The following is a 21,987-nucleotide window of genomic DNA, read 5'->3' as shown; positions in this document are numbered from 1 at the left end:
AACGCATGTTATCTCTTATCTTTTTGATTATGGCCAGTCTAACAGGTGTGAGGTGATATCTCATTGTGGTTTTGATTTGCATTTCCCTAACAACTAGTGATGCTGAGCATCTTTTTATGTACCTGTTGGCCATTTGTATATAGTCTTCAGAATAATGCGTATTTAGGTCTTTTGCCCAGTTTTAATTGGGTTATTTGTTTTTTTGCTATTGAGTTGAATGAGTTCTTTATTTATTTTGGATATTAACCCCTTGTTGAGTATATGATTTGCAAGTATTTTTTCCCATTCTGTAGGTTATGTTTTCACTTTGTTTGTTTATTTTGCTGTGCAGAAGCTTTTTAGTTTACTGTAGTTCCATTTGTTTATTTTTCAAATTAATTAATTATTTATTTAGTTGTGTTGTGTCTTAGCTGTGGCACGTGGGCTCTTTAGTTGCAGCTCATGGGCTTCTTAGTTGTGGCACATGGGCTCCTTAGTTGTGGCATGTGAACTCTTAGTTGCAGCACGCATGTGGGATCTAGTTCCCTGACCAGGGATCGAAGCTGGGCCCCCTGCATTGGGAGCACAGAGTCTTAATCACTGGACTGCCAGGGAAGTTCCCCATTTGTTTATTTTTGCTTTTGTTTCCCTTGCCTGAGGGGACACATCCAAAAAAATATTACTAGGACTGATGTCAAAGAGCTTACTGCCTATGTTTTCTTCTAGAAGTTTTATGGTTTTAGGCCTTACATTTAAGTCTCTAATCCATTTCAGGTTAATTTTTGTGAGTGGTATAAGATAGGGGTCTAGTTTTGTTCTTTTACATGTGAATATTCATTTTTTCTAACACCGTTTATTGAAGAGACTCTTCTCTATTGAGTATTCTTGGCTTCCTTGTCAAATATTAGTTGACCGTATGCTTAGGTTTACTTCTGGTTTCTCTATTCTGTTCTACTGGTCTATTTTTCATTTTTATGCAGGTACCATACTGTTTTAATTACTATAGCTTTATGGTATAGCTTGAAATCAGGAAGTGTGATGCCTCTCACTTTGTCCTTTTTTCTCAGGATTACTTTGGCTATTCTGGGTCTTTTGTGGTCCCATATAAACTTTAGAATTGTTTATTTCTACTTATGAAAAAATGCCATTGAAATCTTGATAGGAATTGCATTGAATCTTTAGATGGTTTTTGGTCAGTCTAGAGATTGACATTTTAACAATATTAATTCTTGCAATCCATGTACATGGGATACTTTTCCATCTATTTGTGTCTTCAATTTTTTTCATCAATGTTTTCAGAGTAGAGAGCTTTCACCTTCTTGGTTAAGTTTATTCCCAAGTATTTTATTGTTTTTCATGCTATTGTAAATGGAAATGTTTTCTTTCTTTCTTTTTCAGATAATTCGTTGCTAGTGTATAGGAACGCTACTGATTTTTGTATGTTAATTTTGTATCCTGCAACTTTTTGAAATCCATTGATTAGATTTAACAGTTTTTCAGTAGGATCTTTAAGATTTTCTGTATATAAAATCATGTCATTTGCAAATAGAGATAGTTTTACTTCTTCCTTTCCATATCTGATGCTTTTTATTGTTTTTCTTGTGTGATTGCTCTGGCAAGGAGTTCTGGTACTCATTTTTTCTCTTTATTCCCTCATAGTAAATTAAGCAAATTAGCTTTCTGTCTGTTTAATGTGTTGCAAGTATTTTCTCCCAATTTGTTGTTTGTTGTTTTTTTTTTTTTTTACTTTTATGTTTTATTTTTAAATCATACATAAAATATTTCTGTGTTCAATTTTTAAAACTTCTTCCTTTATGGTTTCTGGATTTTGTGTTTGGTTAGAAAGGAATTTCTACTTCAATTATTATACATAAACGTATTATATATAAATTCACTCATACTTTCTTTCAGAATTTAAAAGTCTTTGCTACATCTGGAATTGATTTTGAGCAAATGAGTGAGGCTGGGAGTAAGCTGTATTTTAATTTTTCCTCTAAATGTTTATTTAGTTGGTCTAATATGATTTATTTGAGTCACTCTTTTTCCTGCTAATTTATTTTTCATTAAAAAAATATTTATTTATTTATTTGGCTGTGCCAGGTCTTAGTTGTGGCATGTGGGATACTTTTTTTTTTTTTTTTTTTTTTTTTAGTTGTGGCATGTGGGATCTTTAGTTGCAGCATGCAGGATCTTTTTTTAGTTGTGGCATGTGGGACCTTCAGTTGCGGCATGTGAACTCTTAGTTGTGGTGTGTGGGATCTAGTTCCCTGACCAGGAATCAAACCCAGGCCCCCTGCATTGGGAGCACGGAGTCTTAGCCACTAGGCCACCAGGAAGTCCCCTTTCCTGCTAATTTAAAATGCCATCTTTATCATAAGCTAAATTTATATTAGAGTCTGTGTTTCACTCTTCTTCCTGTTCTGTAATATTCTTTTAAAAAATTTTTTATTTTATATCAAGTGTAGTTGATTTACAATGTTATGTTAGTTTCAGGTGTACAGCAAAGTGATTCAGTTATACCTATATATATATATTCATTCTTTTTCAAATTCTTTTCTCATATGGGTTATCACAGAATATTGACTAGAGTCCCCTAGGCTATACAGTAGGTCCTTGCTGGTTATCTATTTTATATATAGTAGTGTGTATATGTTAATCCCAAACTCCTGATTTATCCCACCCTGCTTTTCCCCTTTGGTAACCATAAGTTTGTTCTGGTAATATTTTTATCTAATTTTTCTGCAGTCCCTACTTTTTTCCCCCCCTTTCTGTTCTTATTTATTTATTCTAAAAAAATTATTTTTAAATTGAAGATAGTTGACTTATAATATTGTGTTAGTTTCAGGTATATAGCAAAGTGATTCAGTTATTTCCTTTTTCAGATTGTATTCCATTATAGGTTATTATAAGATATTCAATATAATTTCCTGTGCTACACTGTAAATCCTTGTTGCTTATTTATTTTATGTATTATAGTTTGTTTCTGTTAATCCCATACTCCTTATTTGTCCTTCTCTCCCTCCCTGTCCCCTTTGGTAGCCATAAGTTTGTTTTCTATGTCTGTGAATCTGTTTTTGTCTTATATATAGATTCATTTGTATTATTCATTTTATTTATTTATTTATTTATTTATTTATTTATTTATTTAGTGGTACGTGGGCCTCTCACTGCTGTGGTCTCTCCCGTTGCGGAGCACAGGCTCTGAACGCCCAGGCTCAGCGGCCATGGCTCACGGGCCTAGCCGCTCCGCGGCATGAGGGATCCTCCCGGACTAGGGCACGAACCCGCATCCCCTGCATCGGCAGGCGGACTCTCAACCACTGCGCCACCAGGGAAGCCCTTTATTATTCATTTTAGATTCTACATATAAGTGATATCATATAGCATTTGTCTTTGTCTGACTTACTTCACTAAGTGTAATGTTCTCTAGGTGCATCCATATTGCTTCAAATGGTAGTATTTCATTCTTTTTTATAGCTGAGTCATATTCCATTGTATATATATACAACATCTTCTCAAACCAATCATCTGTTGATGGATACTTGGGTTATTTCCATGTCTTGGCTACTGTAAATAATGCTGCCATGAACATTGGGGTGCATGTATGTTTTTGAATTAGAGTTTTCATTTTTTTTCTTGACATATACCCAGAAGTGTGATCGCTGGATCATATGGTAACTCTAGTTTCAGTTTTTTGAGGAACTTCCATACTGTTTTTCATAGTGGCTGCACTGATTTATATTCCCACCAACAGTGTAGGAGAGTTCTCTTTTCTCCACACCCTCTCCAGCATTTATTTGTAGATTTTTAAATGATGGCCATTCTGAGTGTTGTGAGGTGATACCTCATTGTGCTTTTGATTTGCATTTCTATAATAAGTAACAATGTTGATCATCTTTTCATGTGCCTGTTGGCCATCTCTCACTTCTTTGGAAAAATGTCTACTTAGATCTTCTGCCCATTTTTTGATTGGGTTGTTTATTTTTTTGATATTGAGTTGTATGACCTCTTTGTATATTTTGGATATTAACTCCTTGTTGGTCGCATTGTTTACAAGTATTTTCTCCCATTTTGTAGATTGTCTTTTCGTTTTGTTGATGGTTTCCTTTGCTGTGCAAAAGCTTTGAAGTTTGATTAGGCCCCATGTGTTTATTTTTGCTTTTATTTCTTTTGCCTTGGGAGACTGATCTAAGAAAATATTGCTATAATTTATGTCTGAGAATGTTTTGCCTATGTTCTCTTTTAGGAGTTTTATGGTGTCATTTCTTATATTTCGGTCTTTAAACCATTTTGAGTTTGTTTTTGTATATGGTGTGAGGGAGTTTTCTAATTTCATTAATTTACATGTAGCTGTCCAGCTTTCCCCACACCCAACACTTGTTGAAGAGACTGTCTTTTTTCCATTGTATATTCTTGCCTCCTTTGTCGTAGAGTAATTGACCATAGGTGCATGGGTTTATTTGTAGGCTCTCTATTCTGTTCCATTGATCTATATGTCTATATGTTTTGTGCCAGTACCACACTGTTTTGATTACTGTAGCTTTGTAGTATAGTCTAAAATCTGGTTATGCCTCCAGCTTTGTTCTTTTTCCTCAGGATTGCTTTGGCAATTCTGGATCTTTTGTAGTTCCATATATATTGTAGGATTATTTGTTCTAGATCTGTGAAAAATGTCATGTGCAATTTCATAGGGATTGCATTAAATATGTAGGTTGCTTTGGGTAGTATGACCATTTTAATAATATTAATTCTTCCAATCCAAGAGCTTGGAATATCTTTCCATTTCTTTGAATCGTCTTCAGTTTCCTTTGTCAGTGTTTTATAGTTTTCAGCTTATAGGTCTTTCATCTCCTTTAAGTTTATTCCTAGGTATTTTATTTTTCTGACATGATTTTAAATGGGATTTTTTTTTCTTTGTTAGTGTAAAGAAATGCAACAGATTTCATTATACTAATCTTATATCCTGCTACCTTGCTGATGCATTCCCTACTTTAAAAATAACTTTATTTCATAACATGTTTTAATATCTGGAAGGATTAATCTTTCTCCTTATTCTTTTTTGCCCCTTTAGGATTTTCCTACATGTAATTACATAATGTTTATTTCCAAATGAATTTTAGTGTAACATTTTAGAAAATTATTATAATAGCCTGTGAGTATTTTAATATAGGGAGAAATAATGCCTTTTTAATGTTTAATCTACCTATACATCATCTTTTTGTTTACTCAATTCTTTTTCTACATCCTTCAGTAGAGTTTTAAAGTTGTCTTTACGCAAGTATTTTATACATTTTACACAAGTATCTTTGGTACCATCATATTTTGGTATCTTTCCTTCCATCATATTTTTAAAATTGGCTATTATTTGTAAGAAGGGGAGCCATTGATTTGAGTCCACATTTGCATTTCTAAGATGGCGTCTGGTGGTTGAGATACAGCTGATATTCAAATGGGATTTGGGGACCCAGATCTTTGGACTCGCTCATTTGGATTTGCTTCTTCAGTTAGGTGTGTCCTCCCTGAACTGTACCACCATCCAGCCCACATAAATTTTATTTTTAAAACATTTTTATAAAACTTAATTTTTTAGGGCTTCCCTGGTGGCGCAGTGGTTGAGAGTCCCCCTGCCGATGCAGGGGACACGGATTCGTGCCCCGGTCCGGGAAGATCCCACATGCCGCGGAGTGGCTAGGCCCGTGAGCTATGGCCGCTGAGCCTGCACGTCCACAGCCTGTGCTCTGCAACGGGAGAGGTCACAACAGGGAGAGGCCCGCGTACCGCAAAAAAAAAAAAAACCAACTTAATTTTTTAAACTGAAAAACTTATATATGTACATTTATTTTTATTTTTAATTTTAGCAAAGGGTGCCTTAGCTAGGGTTCTTTTTTTATTTTTAACATCTTTATTGGAGTATAATTGCTTTACAATGGTGTGTTAGTTTCTGCTTTATAACAAAGTGAATCAGCTATATGTACACATATATTCCCATATCCCCTCCCTCTTGTGTCTCCCTCCCACCCTCCCTATCCCACCCCTCTAGATGATCTCCCTGTGCTATGTGGCTGCTTCCCATTAGCTAGGGTTCTTGATTGCAACAAAGAGTCTGCTTTGGCTAGCTCCAGCAGAAGGAGTTTCATAAATGATATTTGATAGTTCATAGATTCTCCTGGAGAGCCAGAGCAACAGCCAAAGACAATGCAGCTAGGAAAAATGTCCAAGTATACCTGAGGAATGGTCCTACAGGTGTACTAGCTTCCATTTTTCCTGGCTTTTGCACTGGGCAGTAGAGTCCTACCACAACTTTCCCAGAAGGATCTGATGCCTGTGACCTTTAAAAATCTCACCCAAGCTGTCATTGATTGGTGAAATCTGGGTCCCACTACTTCAAGGGAGTCTGAGAAGAGCAGGTTTCTTAGCTTTCCAGTCTCTCTAGTAGAGGAGGAAAGCTGGGCGAGGGCTGGATGGGGTGTTAGCAAACATAGCATTCGTCACAAAGGGTACACAGTGAAAATACATCTTCCTTCTGCCTTGACCTCAGATCCTCAGTTCTCTGGTCCTCTTTTTTTTTTTTTTAAATTAAATTTATTTATTTATTTACTTATCTTTGGCTGCGTTGGGTCTTTGTTGCTGCATATGGGCTTTCTCTAGTTGCGGCGAGCGGGGGCTACTCCTCGTTGTGGTGCGCAGGCCTCTCATTGTGGGTGGCTTCTCTGTTGCAGTGTGTGGGCTCTAGGTGCGTGGGCTTCAGTAGTTGTGACACGTGGGCTCACGAGTTGTGGTTCATGGGTTCTAGAGCATAGGCTCAGTAGCTGTGGCGCACGGACTTAGTTGCTCTGCTGCATGTGGGATCTTCCCGGACCAGGGATCAAACCTGTGTCCTCTGCATTGGCAGGCAGATTCTCAACCACTGCACCACCAGGGAAGCCGTCTGGTCCTCTTTTCACAAGGAAACTGCTACCAGTTTGTGGTGAAAATTAAAAAAAAGAATCGTTCGGGCTTCCCTGGTGGCACAGTGGTTGAGAGTCCACCTGCCAATGCAAGGGACACGGGTTCGTGCCCCGGTCTGGGAAGATCCCACATGCCGCGGAGTGGCTGGGCCCATGATCCATGGCCGCTGAGCCTGCGTGTCCGGAGCCCGTGCTCCGCAACGGGAGAGGCCACAACAGTGAGAGGCCCGCCTACCACAAAAAAAAAAAAAAAAAAAAGAATTGTTCCACATCAGTATGTATGAATTTACTCTTCATCATAGCTGCCACTTGGTTGAATTTGACCAATTTATGGTTCTGTGCTATTCTGGATTATTTTAATGTTGTGTCTATCTCTTGGTGAGGACTGATATTCCCCAGTAAGGCCACACAAATTGTTAAAATATGAAATGCTTTTGTACTCCCTCTCCCCCTCACTAGGGGCCTTCCTCCACTTGGTCTCTGCCTAGGACCCTCTAGACCTCCCCTAGACCCAGCAGCTAAAGGGTGAACACCTAGCATAGATGGGGCTTTCCAAGACCCAGCTCCAGGCTAGACTCTGATTGGTTGGGACCTAAGCCATGCTAGTTGTTAAATATTTTTAATATCTCCCCTACTTCTAGGCAAATGAAATCTAATTGGATTCTGTATACTTCCTAAGACATTTTCTCTGGTTACAGTTCAAATCACACCAATGAAAGAATATATGACAATTTATTTAACTAGTCCCTCTTTGATGCACATTTAGGTTGTTTCTCGCTTTTTATTATCACAAAAAATACTGCTGTCCTTGACATCCATATTTGTACACATGTTCAGATTCCTAAATGTATTTGTTTAGTCTAAGAATTTGTGCATATAAAATTTATGGATGTTGCCAGAATGCCTCCCTAAAAGATTTTTACTAATATTTACTTCAGCCAACAGTATATGAGACAGCTAACATTTCTTTAACTTGTCAAAGAAGATTTTAAAAAAGATTTAAAAGATGTTTTAGTGAAACCAATTTACCCTCTTTAGTTAGGAAATTGAAAAAAAAAGAAGAGAAAAATTAGTTTAGTATGAGTGGCTCTTAATAAAACTATACCAGAATTCACAGGATCTTTGCTCTCTTTTCCAATTAATAATATTTTGATAACTGTATTAAAATTTGCTGTGGATGAACATCAAATTTTCAGAACCTACCGTTTTGATATATGGGATAACATTTGTCAGTTCCCAATGCCATGATTACTCAAAGATGCTAACAATAATTCTGTGATAATATATGCAGATTTTTAGTGCTCTGCAATATAGTGGTTCTCAACCTAGAGTACTTTTGTTTCCCAGAAGACATTTGACAATCTCTAGGGACATTTGTGATTGTTACAACGAGGAGGCTGGTGATACTGGCATCTAGTGGTTAGAGGTTAAGGATGCTGCTAAACATCCTACAAGTCAAGACAGCCGCCCATAACAAATTATCCAGCCTAAAATGTCAGTAGTGCTGGGAATGAGAAGCCCTGCTGTACTAAAATACACCTGGAAAAGGACATGTATCTAAACAGTTAAACATTCTCCCACTATCTTTTCTCCTGTGGTTTATCAATTTCTTCTCAAGATTGTTGGCACAATTTTTCCATTTTAAAGACCATGTTCCTTAGTAGATAATATGAAAGCAAACTCAGAATATTGTCATTTTGCTTCCTCTCTGTACCTTGTTAACATAGGAGGAGGGAGGTTGTACCTTTTTTGTCCTTCCACCCTCACATGCAACCTAAAAGTTTTTGTGTTGTTTTGTGTGTTTTTTACAAGTCTTTGCTCATTGTAGTTTTAGTCCACTCTTCTAATAGGTTAATACCACACGTATGTATTCATCCTTACATTTACCCTTTTCCGTCTTCTTTTGTATGTCCTTTAAAAATCTCAGTCTTTAGAAAGCACCTTGTATAGCACATTGAGTTATATTTGCATATGTTCTCTCCCATTTTTTCCCCCCCTCATTTGTGATTGCAGTAGTGGGTTTTATTTTTTCTCTTTCATTTTAGAATCTCTGCCTCTGGGAAATTCTTATATTTTCTCTGGACTGCTAAGCAACCTAAGGTACTTGTCTTACTTTGCTTTTGGTTTTCTTCCTTAGCCGTAATGAACTCTAAGGTGATACGTTCAATTTTTCCCAAGGTTCCTGTCACTTTGACTTCACTAACACATTCCTCTTTGTTGGTAAGAATTAAGCCCAGGGTAGCCCTTCCATTCTTAGTTTCTTTTGCTCTCTGAATGATGAAGTTGCTGATAGGCAGATGATAAAGGAGAGGAGTGATTCCTCAGGGCAGGTTTTAATTACTTTATTGTTTCTTTGGGTTTGCTGAATTCTTTTACTTAAAAATTTTTGCCATGTCTCTTTTTATCTTGACCTTTCACTTCAGTCAACTTTCTTTTCATTTTACTTAACATTTCCATCATTTCTTACCTAGAATTTTAAAGTTTGGGTATTTCACTGAGAGCACAGAGTAGATGTATTCTAAATTTTCTTTTGTCTTGAGGATAATTTCCCTTGTCTTCCTCTTTTATTGTTATACAGTCTTTTAATTTTGGATTTTTTCTATTTATTTATTTTGAAAGACAAGAGATTTCTTCAGTCATGGTGTTTGTCATAAGTGAGATATATACATATGTATATCCTTTTTGAGCTCTGTCACTATCAGTTTTGGAACTACAGAATTTCCCTCTCAACTCTTAAAGTGGAGGGCAAGTATCTTGCTGAATTTCTGGGCTACAGGAGCTATATACTCATTTGGGGCAACTATTCTCCTATTCCTATTGTTTGGTCCTCTACTTGGAGGTAAATTTAATCTTAGATAATTTGAAGCAATTCAGATTCACTTTTCTAAAAGAGACGCATAAAACCTAATCTCTAGAATAGCCTCTGCCAGTGTTTTTTTGTGTTTCTGCTCCTACAGTTGGGGCTCTAATATCCCAGGGCACAATATGTCATTCTTCCCTTGTCCTCTTTTATCCTGTGTTGCATTTCTGGGAACTAAAATCTTCCAACTGAGTGTAGTTAGAAATATATTGCTGGGAGGTGGCCAGGAAATATCGCTGGCTATCTAAAAAGCAGCTGCTGTGCAGTAACAGGGTGAGAGCTGACTTTTTGGTTGGCTCTCTCAGCCTCAAGTCTCTGATAGGATGTCAAGATACATGGACGTGAGGGTCTGGCTCTGTGGCTGCTTTAAATTTAGGCACGAGGGAGTTCTAGGTCCCCCTCCTCCCAGTTTGTTCCATTCATGAAGTAAGATAAGGTAGAGTGGCCAGATTTAACAAATAAATATACAAGACACACAAGTTTGAATTTTAGGTAAACAAATTAATAATTTTTTTAGTATAAGTATGTTTCTGGCATAGGACATATGCCAGAAAATTATTCATTGTTTATCTGAAATGCAAAGTTAACTGGTCATTCTGTATTTTATCTGGCAACTATAAGGTAAGAGAAATCCCCTCCCCCCAGTGTTTGAAACCGTTAATAAGGTCTTTATCCTTTTGTGTCTCAGGTACTGATGTAGCAGGGTCTTTTTCTGGTTTTGTAAAGGTTGCCCTTCACAGTCTTTCTTCACCTTCAGGGCTGGTCAACACTGGGAGGACTGGAAGAAGTTTGTAGAGTCTGGGAACCTTCAGAGAGGAAAAGAGTGAAGACCTGGACTCCTTCCTTGCATTTATTATTAGAAAGTTTTTTGTGCATTGAACTGGTCCCGATTAAAAAAGGACCTAGCAAGAAAAAACATCAAAGACCTTAGGCTAGGACTCCTTGTTATAGCCTGCATTGCGCAATGGGAGAGGCTGTTTGGGCATTTGTGTAACTGGAGGCAAAAGGCCCAGCTGACCCAGCCACTTGGTGCTTGGTGAACTTAAAAGCTTTAGGCATGTCTACCATGCTATACCTCTAAGGGAGCAGGCTGCTTCTCTCTTGAAGAATCACTGTGACCACTGTATTTGCAGCAGCAAAGGCAAGAGCACAGCAGGTGGAAGGGTCACATGGAACTGCAGGGGATCAGTTTTCATGAGTAAACTGTGTGCCAGGAGCAGAACAGCAGCAGCCTTCAACAGGGCCCACTTGTATTCTAATAAAATTCTTTGGTTTTCTCTCTCTGAGGTATGTGGATCAAGAGGCCCCCAGAGTTCTTGAACAATTTGAGGAATAAGAGAGATACTGGGCTCCCTGCCAGTCTGGCAATTGGGAAGTGGTTTTAATTTGAAAAATTAATAGATGGGACCTCCCTTTTACCTCAAACTATTGAAGTAGTTCCTACTATTAGCACATATATACATATAGTTTACAAATATGACATCATAACATATATTGTTTTATAATAGCTAAGTTCTGTAAAAGTTTCTTTTTTCTTTTTCCAAGATGTCATGACCTGAGAAGACTATATATATTTTCCTGTGGTCTTGTGCTCAGCAGTCTTAGAAATATAGCTTAGATCAATAAATATATGTTAACGAAAGAATATCAAGTTTTGTGATTCTTTACGATTCCTGCATATTTTTCATCTTTTTCAGTCTGTATCCATTAATATTTTTAAAAGACCAAGCTCAAAATTTCACTAGTAATAATTAGTCATCCTTGGTAATTTTAAAAAATTTGATTACTTCTTTAACTTTGCTGCCTTAGTTTATATCATATAATCTTGCATTTATGCACATGCTAAGTTAAAACCTATTGATTATTGATCCTCTTGATTGCATTCTTCTAGGGAGAAATATAGGAGCATGTTTATTATGGTCTTAGGGTAGGAAATAATTTCTTAAGTAAGACCCCCAAAACATAAGCAATGAAGTAAAAGACTGAAATATTTAATTATATTAATATAAAACCCTTCTTTGTGGAAAAAAGTAACATAAAAGAAGATAAATGAAAGCTAGCAACTGAGAGGATATATTTATAAATCATTCACATAAAATGGGTTGCGGGCTTCCCTGGTGGCGCAGTGGTTGAGAGTGCTCCTGCCGATACAGGGGACACGGGTACGCGCCCCGGTCCGGGAAGATCCCACATGCCGCGGAGCGGCTGGGCCCGTGAGCCATGGCCGCTGAGCCTGCGCGTCCGGAGCCTGTGCTCCATAACGGGAGAGGCCACAGCAGTGAGAGGCCCGCGTACCGGGGGAAAAAAAAAAAAAAAAAAAAAAAAAAAAGGATTGCATTATTTTTCCCCATTCTTTTCCTTCCGTGTATCCAGGCCCTTTGCCAGATGATGTTGCAGTTCTTCCCACTAGAGGCAGAGTATATTTCCCTGCACCATTAGTGTTAGACTTGGTTGTGTGACTTCCTTTGCCCATTGAAATGTGGGCAGAAGAAGCAGAGTACTAGTTTGAAGCTTATATCTTAAGAGGCACTGTGTTTCCAATTGTCCTTGTATTTTTGTTGTTGCCATGGGAAAAACATGGTTCTGGTAGCCAGCTTGTCTAAGGAGGATGAGAAACATGTAGAATAGTTCTGGATTCCAAAGCCACAGCTTGGAATAAGCCCAGCCAGGCCCATCCTGCATTAGCTGACCCCCAGCCAACCTGAAAATGTACAAGAGAGAATAAATGTTGTTTTATCCCACTGAGTTTTAGGGTGGTTTCTTATGTAGCATTATTGTGGAAATAGCTGGCTCATAGACTCCTTCAATGAAAATGATCTAAGAACTCCTAAAAAATTAATGAGGAAAAGAACAATCTTAACGGGGAAATGGGTCCATGATGAGTGAAAAAGTAATTCATAGATGAGAAAATTGGAATGACCAATACATAAGTGAAAAGACATTTAGCTTGTTTCACTAGTTATCAGGTAAATACAGATTAAATAAATGATGAGATAGTTTATCATACCTATTAGATTGGCAAAAATTAATGTCTGGCAATAACCTAGTATCTATAAGGATGTGAAGAAAATAGAACTTTTATATACAGATGGTGGAATGTTTAAGAATATAAAGAGAGGGACTTCCCTGGTGGTCCAGTGGTTAAGACTCCAGACTTCCACTGCAGGGGACACAGGTTCGATCCCTGGCTGGGGAACTAAGATCCTGCATGCTGCGCAGCATGGCCAAAAGAAAAAAAAAAAAAAAAAAGAATACAAAGAGAGACATAGTAAGCAGGGAGAGGATACTTTCGAGGGATATAATTGACAAAGGATTATATATAAAATATACAGAGAATTTTTGGAAATTATTAAGAAAAAACAGGCAACCTAGGAGAAAAATTTGTAAAAAAATATAGGTAAGCAATCCACAGAAAGGAATGTTTTAAGCTAGTTAACCTAAAACAGATCACCAATTACATTGGTAATCAGAAATGAAAATTAAATCAACAATGAGATCAACTTTGTACCTCCCATGGTGGCAGTAGTTGAAATGTCACGCAGTATCTTGTGCTGGTGAGGAGATGGGGACATGTGAGTCCATGTGGTCTGCTGGTAATATTTTGGAGACCAATTCGGTAGTATTTGTTGAAATTGAATACTCGCATACATTCTGACCCAGAAATTCTACTTCTGAATTGTATTAGTTTCTAGTGCTGCCATAAGAAAATACCACATGCTGGGTGGCTTAAACAACAGAAATTTATTTTCTCATAGTTTGAAGGCTAGAAGTCTAAGATCAAGGTGTCAGTAGGTTTGTTTTTTCCCGAGGCTTCTCTCCTTGGCTTGCAAATAGCTGTTTTTTTTCTATATTGTAACATGGTCATCCCTCTGTGTGTGTCGGTGTCCTTACCTCCTCTTCTTATAAGGATACCACTTATAGTGAATTAAGGCCCACCATAATGGCCTCATTTTAACTTAATCACATCCTTAAGGACCTTGTTTCCAATAAAGCCATATTCTGAGGTACGGGGGGTTGGTACTACAAACATGAATTTTGAGTAGGACACAATTCAGCCCACAGCAGAATATATATATATTGGAGGGACTCTTGCATAGGTACACAAAAATACATGTATGAGAATGTTTATTATAGCATTGTTTCCTATAGTAAAGGGTTGAATACTACCTAAATATACTTGAATAGGGAAATGGGCAGATAAAATACATTATAAATGCATCTGATAAAATGCTACAAATGCAAAATAAAAGAACAAACTAAATCAATCACATTAATTGAGAACTCATTTTTCTCAAATAATAAGAAATCTTTAGGTGGGAAGTTCAGAACTGATAACATCAAAGACCTAAGCTCTTTCTATACTTCTGCTCTGTCATCCTTCCTCCTCAGGTTTGCAGTAAGACTGCTTTATGTCCAGGCATCATACCACAGATAATAGAAGGAAGGGTGAAGGGCTATGGCAACATTGTCTGACATCCTTTTTATAGGGAAAGCAAAAGCTTTGCCAGAAACCCTCTCAGCAAACATCTGCTGATATCACATTGGCCAGAATTCTGTCATATGCCATTCTGAGTTGCAAAGAAGGCTGGAACATCTAATGTCTTGCTTCCATAGCAGTGAAAGGCAAGGGGGAGCTGGGTCTATGTATTGAGTGAGCTAACCTGTGGTTATAGTTTGACATCAATAGGCTGTGAAAATGTAATGTTGAGATGAGAAAGTGAGAGAGAGAGAGAGAGATTGAGAAGTAGGAAGAGATGGGAAGTACAATACTGTTTGTGTAAATTTAAAAATCCACACACACATAAGGCCATGTACCGTTGTAAAGATATATACCATTGTAAAGGTATATACCATTGTAAAGGTATATATATCATATGTAAAAAAAGTTATGGAAAGTTGATTGGAAAGGTATCCCATGAAATACTACAGATTGGATGCCTATAGGAAGGAGGGAGGGAAATGGAACTGAGGCTGAGGGATACAGAATATGATAAAAACAACAACAAAAAACAACAACAAAATAACAGGCTTTTCACAGACCAGTTGCATGAATTGAACTTCACAGAGGAGCATGATTGATTGTGTCAGTCTAATTCTTTGTATTCAAGACCCAGGAGGGAAAAAGCTGTGATGAGTCAGGTCATGTGTGTGGGTTACTCAGACTATTGGTCAAGGTCATTATTTAGAGTAAAAAAAATGTGATTCACTACGTTAACAACTGAGTTTAATTATTTTTCTTTACTCTGTGATAAGCACCATTCTTTTCACTACAGTTGAAGGTCTGATGTTACAGTTTAAATTTAGGGACGGTAGCAGTTATTTTTTGGACAATTTAGGGATATTGTAAGCTTTGAAAAATGGATTTTCTTTGTGTTTGTACATATTTTTCCTGTGTTCCATAATGCAAAATTAGTAGAGTTGACTTTTAGAGGGTCAGTGGGGACAAGAATAAAATAAACCTGGCTACTTGGTAGTGAAATCCATCATGCTCTAGTTTTCTGTTATTATCTTTGGAAACAGAGAATGGGAGAAAGATTTCCTTCTCTTTCTAATATAGTCTCAGTGACTGACTGGCTCTCTGCTCTGGAATGAAGCAGATTGGCACAACTCCATAAGTCTTATGTGGGAACAAGACACCAGAGGTGCCTTCCTTCCTTCCTTCCTTTCTTTTTCTTTCTTTCCTTCTTTTTTTTTTTTCGGTACGCGGGCCTCTCACTGCTGTGGTCTCTCCCGTTGCGGAGCACAGTCTCCGGATGCGCAGGCTCAACGGCCATGGCTCACGGGCCCAGCCGCTCCGCGGCATGTGGGATCCTCCCAGACCGGGGCATGAACCCGTATCCCCTGCATCGGCAGGCGGACTCTCAACCACCGCGCCACCAGGGAAGCCTTCTTTATTTCTTTCTTTCTTTCTTCCTTCCTTCCTTCCTTCTTTCTTTCCTTTCTTTCTTTCTCTTTCTTTCTCTCTTTCTTTCTTTTTCTCTTATTGTCATTGTTTTGCTTTTAGTTTTGTATTCTGTCCTTAAACCATCCCATACTCAATCCTCTAAATAACATACACAAGTTATTAATATGTGTTAGTATGTCTTGTGTTTATTAAGCATTTGTTATGACTTTGGAAGCAGCTTTTTTTTTAACATGTTTATTGGAGTATAATTGCTTTACAATGGTGTGTTACCTTCTGCTTTATAACAAAGTGCATCAGTTATACATATACATATGTTCCCATATCTCTTCCCTCTTGCATCCCCCTCCCTCCCACCCCCCCATCCCACCCCTCTAGGTGGTCACAAACCACCTAGCTGATCTCCCTGTGCTATGCGGCTACTTCCCACTAGCTATCTATTTTACGTTTGGTAGTGTATATATGTCCATGCCACTCTCTCACTTTGTCCCAGCTTACCCTTCCCCCTCCCCGTATCCTCTTTTTAGATTCCATATATATGTGTCAGCATACAGTATTTATTTTTCTCTTTCTGACTTACTTCACTCTGTATGAAAGTCTCTAGGTCCATCCACCTCACTACAAATAACTCAGTTTCGTTTCTTTTTATGGCTGAGTAATATTCCATTGTATATATGTGCCACATCTTCTTTATCCATTCATCTGTTGGAAGCAGCTTTTAAGCTCTTCCATTTTAGGACCATGAACCCATGTTACCTAATTATAAATTATTATCATGGATGGGGTAGAACTTCCCTTGGTGAAATGGATTTAATTTGCTAAATAAAAATGTGTGAACTTAATGACTCTTCACCAACTTTTAAATCAGATGGGCAATGTATTATCTCTCACAGCAGTCTTCTAAAATTCAATGACATCTGGATTTGGAAAAGTAGAATTCCACAAAGAGAAACTTATCTTTCCACAAAATAAAAATAATTGACTAATGAATTATTTAATACTATAATTAGCACTCCATTAGAACCTATGAGTAATTTTGTAAGTAATTACCCTTCATATCAGCTTTATAGGTCTCACTTCACATGAAGAAACCAGGGTAAATGGGAGTCAATGTGGACAAGGCAAAGCAAAGTAAAGTAGGGCTTGAATCTGAACTAAGTTGGTCTTGCCTTTCTGCCTCTTCTTTTCACGACTTCTCTTCTTTTCCTACCCCTAGTGGGTACTTGTTTTGCAAAGTACTATCTTTGGCGCCTTATCTCCCTCTACTCAGCCTTGGGAGAGCTCTTCTAGTCTCATGGTTTAAGGTGTAACACGGATGCGTAGTTACCATATCTTGATTTTTCTCCTGAGCTCCAGGATTCTGAATTTCTAGCTCCCCATTGTTTTTTTAAGCCACAAATAGAATGGAGTCTAATAAGGCCTTTAGATATAGGTTCTTAAGGCACCTGGAAAAACCAAAAATCATTAAATGATACTCAGTTCAGGAGTGCCTGTGTCAGGGAACCAAACTCAGAGTTGGAAAGTAAAGTGGAATTAAGTGGTTAACTGAAAACAGAAAAAAAAAATAAGTTATCTGTATATTCTAAAATGTGTGGGTGATAGGTAAGAAGGATAAGCAAATTACTTGCAAAACAGACTTTTCAGTTTCCTCCTGGATGCTTATCTTTTTTTTTTTTTTTATTTTGCGGTATGCGGGCCTCTCACTGTTGTGGCCTCCCCCGTTGCGGAGCACAGGCTCCGGACGCGCAGGCTCAGCGGCCATGGCTCACGGGCCTAGCCGCTCCGCGGCATGTGGGATCTTTCCGGACCTGGGCACGAACCCGTGTCCCCTGCATCGGCAGGTGGATTCTCAACCACTGCGCCACCAGGGAAGCCCGGATGCTTATCTTATAAGTTAATTTGAGAAATAATTTTAAGTATCGCTTTTATATTATAGAGAATACATCAGTTTAGAAAATTGAAGTTATAAAATTTTATGAAAGAATCAATAACAGTTGAGATGTTATACTTTATTTCCAAATGTAAAATATAATTTTTACATGGCTACCATTAGTTACTATATGAGGAAAGAAACTGCCATATTCAGGTATTAAAAATAATTTTATAGAGTGAAGAATCCCAAACTTGCTTTCATTATAAGGAGTGGAATTCTCTTTTAAAGAAGCTATAATTTACTATTTTGAATCACAACTGAGGAAGAGAATGATTATTTCTTTTCTCTTTGGAAAATTTAATACTTTCGTTTAAAGGATATGTCATTATTGGCAAGCCTGGGAACATGAGAAGAGAGATCACTCTGAGCCTTTAGATCTGTTTTATTTTTGCCATAGTTAACAGTAGACTTGATGTTTGTGGTAATAGCTTTAGAGAAGTGTGGAAAATTTTTATCTTTGGTCAAGATAAATTTGTGGTAGTTAATGATGTTAGCTAATTAGATAGTAAGATCTTTATTTTTAGGGTAAATCAGGCAAATCAATGTTCATGCTTTTCCAAACTGAAGTGGATGTTAAGTTGTAAAATAAAGAATTTGCAGCTTGTATGAGTACTTTGTTAGTCATAACATTTCATGCTCATGAGAAATAATGCAGTGATAACAGGAAACATATCTTCTAATATTACCTTATATCTCCTAATATATAATCGACAGCAAATATTAAACAGGGCAATTAGAAAATATTAAACAGTTTACAAATGTCATATGTAAACTTTGAAGAGAAATTATTTTGTTTAATAGGGCAGTTTTATTTTTATTTTTTGGAATTTGTTTTTGGATTTTCTAATGGGGCTTAGAATCTTTATGTAGAGTTTTTGTTGTTTGCTTTTTTGTCCCAGAAGATCTAGGGTTGTGCAAAGTCATTGTGATGATTGAACCCAATTCTGATTCATGTGATTGAGTTGATAGAGGAAGAAATAATGGTAGACTTTGTCACAGATGAGAAATATTAAACACTAATATGGGCTCTGTAAGTCAAATTTATATGGGCAAATAAAATGGGATATTTCTAAACATATTTAATAGGGAAAGTTGAGATGGTGTGCCCCAGTTCCTAGTTCAAGTATAGAAAGAAATGTCATTGGACTCAATACTGTGGCCTTTCAGAATCAGATGATACCCTCTGCTGGCTAAATGTGGGATTGCGTTTAAAAATGAATGGCTGAAAAGGAGCTGCATTTCCAGAGAGACACATCAAGAGGGCTTGAAAATGGGCACTCCAAGGGAATTCATGACAGGCCTTCCTTGCCATATGTCAGCACCCCTGATGAACAAAATATACCAAGAGAATCCCCAACCAGACCCTTTTGTCTACATGGATGATTCCAGTATGAACTTCGAGGTTGATTCACAGATACCAACTGGTCCCACAAAATGGAATAAGCCTCACGAACGCACCTCATTCACACACACACAGCATGAAGAGTTGAAGGCTCTGTTTAGCTGTAACATGTTTCCAGATAAAAACCTCCAGAGAGAACTTGTTTTAAAACTCAGGCTACCAGAGTCAACAGTAAAGATTTGGTTCAGGAACTGGCGGTTCAAAAAGAGGAAGCAGCAACAGCAACAAGAGCAGCAATCGGTCCTTCCAGCCAAGAATGTGCCCACAGCATCAACAGTCCTCATTCTTTTCTCCCTGCAGTTTCAGATTCCTATAGCTCCCACTCACCTCAGCCCTTAGAACCTTTCCATTGGGCAGGGGACTCTATCATCACTGAGATTGCTACAAGTGATGTCCAAATGCAAGATCCTCAATTGGAGAGGCTAGTGGCCTCAGTTCCTGCTTTGTACTCTGATGCCTATGACATAGCACAAATCATGGAACTGTACAGTTTTCCTGATGAGGATGAGATAGCCAGCTCTTCTTTCCACTCTCTGTATTAGTATCTCTCACCGACAAGGCCCAGTTAGAATAGAGTTCCTCTCTTAGCATCTTTGCTGATCCAGCTGTAGGTTTATCCCCTGGGCAAACCTGCTTCAGTATGACAAACTGGACCTTTGCAGCCTATAGTCTGAGAGACAGCCTGGAATTCCAGAACCCTTCCTGTATGGTACACTTTGGATGTCTCTGATCAAAGTACTAATAAATATCAGACAGTATAGAAAAAGGATCTTCTTGCATCTTGTACATGCTCTTGCCTTTGTCTGCTTTTAACCCAAATATCTGGCTCAGTGTTGCTTTGATTTCCATGGAAATGTTGTAAAAACTAGGAGTTTCCAACAAGTATAGCTCAGTACTACACAGTCAGCCCCACAACTCTCCCTGGAGAGGCCTTCCTAGTCCCTTAGATGGCCAATGAGACTCCAAAATTCCCTCTTCCTAAAACTATCTTTGACTTTTTAAAAGGTCAGTAGCCTTTAGGGGTCATCCACTTTTAATGGCAACAGGTTTATAAACTTACATTTCCAACAAACTTGACAGTTAAGCTAATTTTCCAGCTATATGATTAATGAACAAAATTAATGGCACTTCTCAAAATAAGTACCTCTCAATGAAAAATATAAAGTATCTAGGAATTAACTAAGCAAATTAAGACCTCTGTACCAAAAAGTTTAAAACTTAATAATGGACATTGGAAATGTTTTGAATAAAAGACATTTGAAGCCATAAAATAATCAATTTAACAGGGTTAAAGTCATATAAAGCATGTTCTCCAAACACAATGGAATGAAAATAGAAATCAATAGTAGAAGAAAATTCAGGAAATTTACAAATATATGGATATTAAAAAGCACACTCCTAAATAACCAATAGATAAAGAAGAAATCAGAAGGAAAATTAGGAAATATGCAAAGATGAGTGAAAACAAAAGCACAATATACCAAAACTTACGGGATGAGGCTAAATCAGTGCTTACGAAGAAATCTGTAGGTGCAAAAGCCTATATTTAAAGAATAAGATCTCAAATCAAACTTCTTTTGAATAGGAGGGAAGCTGGCATAGTTATATTAATATCTATCCAATTAAACTTTAAGGCAAAACATTTTGTTGGAAGTAAAAGTATATTAGACAAGGATAAAGGGAACAATTAACCTGAAAGATACAATAATTCTGAATTTGTATACATTTAACATATTCCCAAAATATATGAAGTAAAAATTAACAAAACTTAACAAATACATAGTCATAATAGATGATTTTATCCATAGGTCAAATGAATAAAAATTTCATATGGGTAGAGATTTTAACTGTACAGTTAATAGGCTTGATTTAATGAAAGTATATAGATTTCTGCATTCAACTGGTAGAGAATACACATTCTTTTCAAGTGCGTAATGACTACATATTAGACCATGAAGCAAATCTTAACAAACTCAATAACATACAAACAGCATTCTTTGATCATAAGGCAATTTAATTAGAAGAAACTCCAACCTCTCCCTCAATTTAGAAAGTAAAAAGAACATTTCTAAGCAATTAAGCAAGCATGGGAGAAATTATGTGAATAATCTGGTAGCATACATTATATAATAACAATAACTGGATCAGCATTCACTGGGGGAAAGTATTAGAGATAGTGGCAGTAGCAGGTTTGAACGTCCTGTTACCCATCACATTCTGGGTCATCACAGAGGGATCTTGCAGGGCAAGACTGCAGACCTAGGGTAGAGACATTGGCCCTTAGGTTGTGAGGTTTTTTGCTTATTGGTTTTTAAAAAAAATTACTTTTGATTTTTTTAATAGTCTTATTTTTTAGAGCAATTTTCATTTCACAGCAAAATGAGCAGAAGGTACAGAGATTTCCCATATAGCCCCTGCTCCCACATACACACAGCCTCCCCCACTATCAACAATCCACACCAGAGTGGTCCATTTGTTATAACAGATGAACCTACACTGATACATCTTTATCCCCTAAAGTCCATAGTTTACATTAGAGTTTGCTGTCAGTGTTGTACATTATACGAATTTTGACAAATATGTAATTGTCATGTAGTCAGCATTATAGTATCATATAGGAGAGTTTCACTGCCCTAAAAATCCTCTGTGCTCCACCTATTCATCCCTCCCTCTCCCCTAATCTCTGGCAACCACTGATCCATGTCTCCATAGTTTTGCTTTCAAATCAGTAACTTTTCACCCTAAGAAACTAGAAAAAGAAGAGCAAAATAAATCCAGAGCAAGGAGAAGTAAGGAAGTAAAGGCTAAAGTGGAAGTAAATGAAACAGAGAATAGAAAAACAATAGAGCAAACCAATGAAATCCAAGCAAGCTAGATTGAGAAGAAGACGAAGAAGAAGAAAAAGAGGGAGAAGAAGAAGAAGAAGAAGAAGAAGGGGGAGGAGAAGGGGAAGGGGGAGGGGGC

The 21,987-nt window shown here is 37.4% G+C and overlaps 1 protein-coding gene and 1 pseudogene across 6 annotated transcripts in view; both read left to right on the top strand.

Annotated features, from left to right (window-relative positions):
• The window catches only part of CTNNA3 (catenin alpha 3), a 1,750,900-nt gene that overhangs the window by 46,330 nt on the left and 1,682,583 nt on the right, over positions 1-21,987 (top strand). The gene's annotated exons all lie outside the window — the stretch shown is intronic.
• On the top strand, positions 18,892-19,753 carry LOC102992000 (arginine-fifty homeobox-like; annotated as a pseudogene).

The sequence above is a fragment of the Physeter macrocephalus genome, chromosome 20 (genome assembly GCF_002837175.3).
Source record: "Physeter macrocephalus isolate SW-GA chromosome 20, ASM283717v5, whole genome shotgun sequence".
NCBI classification, from domain to species: domain Eukaryota; kingdom Metazoa; phylum Chordata; class Mammalia; order Artiodactyla; family Physeteridae; genus Physeter; species Physeter macrocephalus.
The sequence above is the reverse complement of the archived record's forward strand: the minus strand, read 5'-3'. Positions and strand labels throughout refer to the sequence as shown.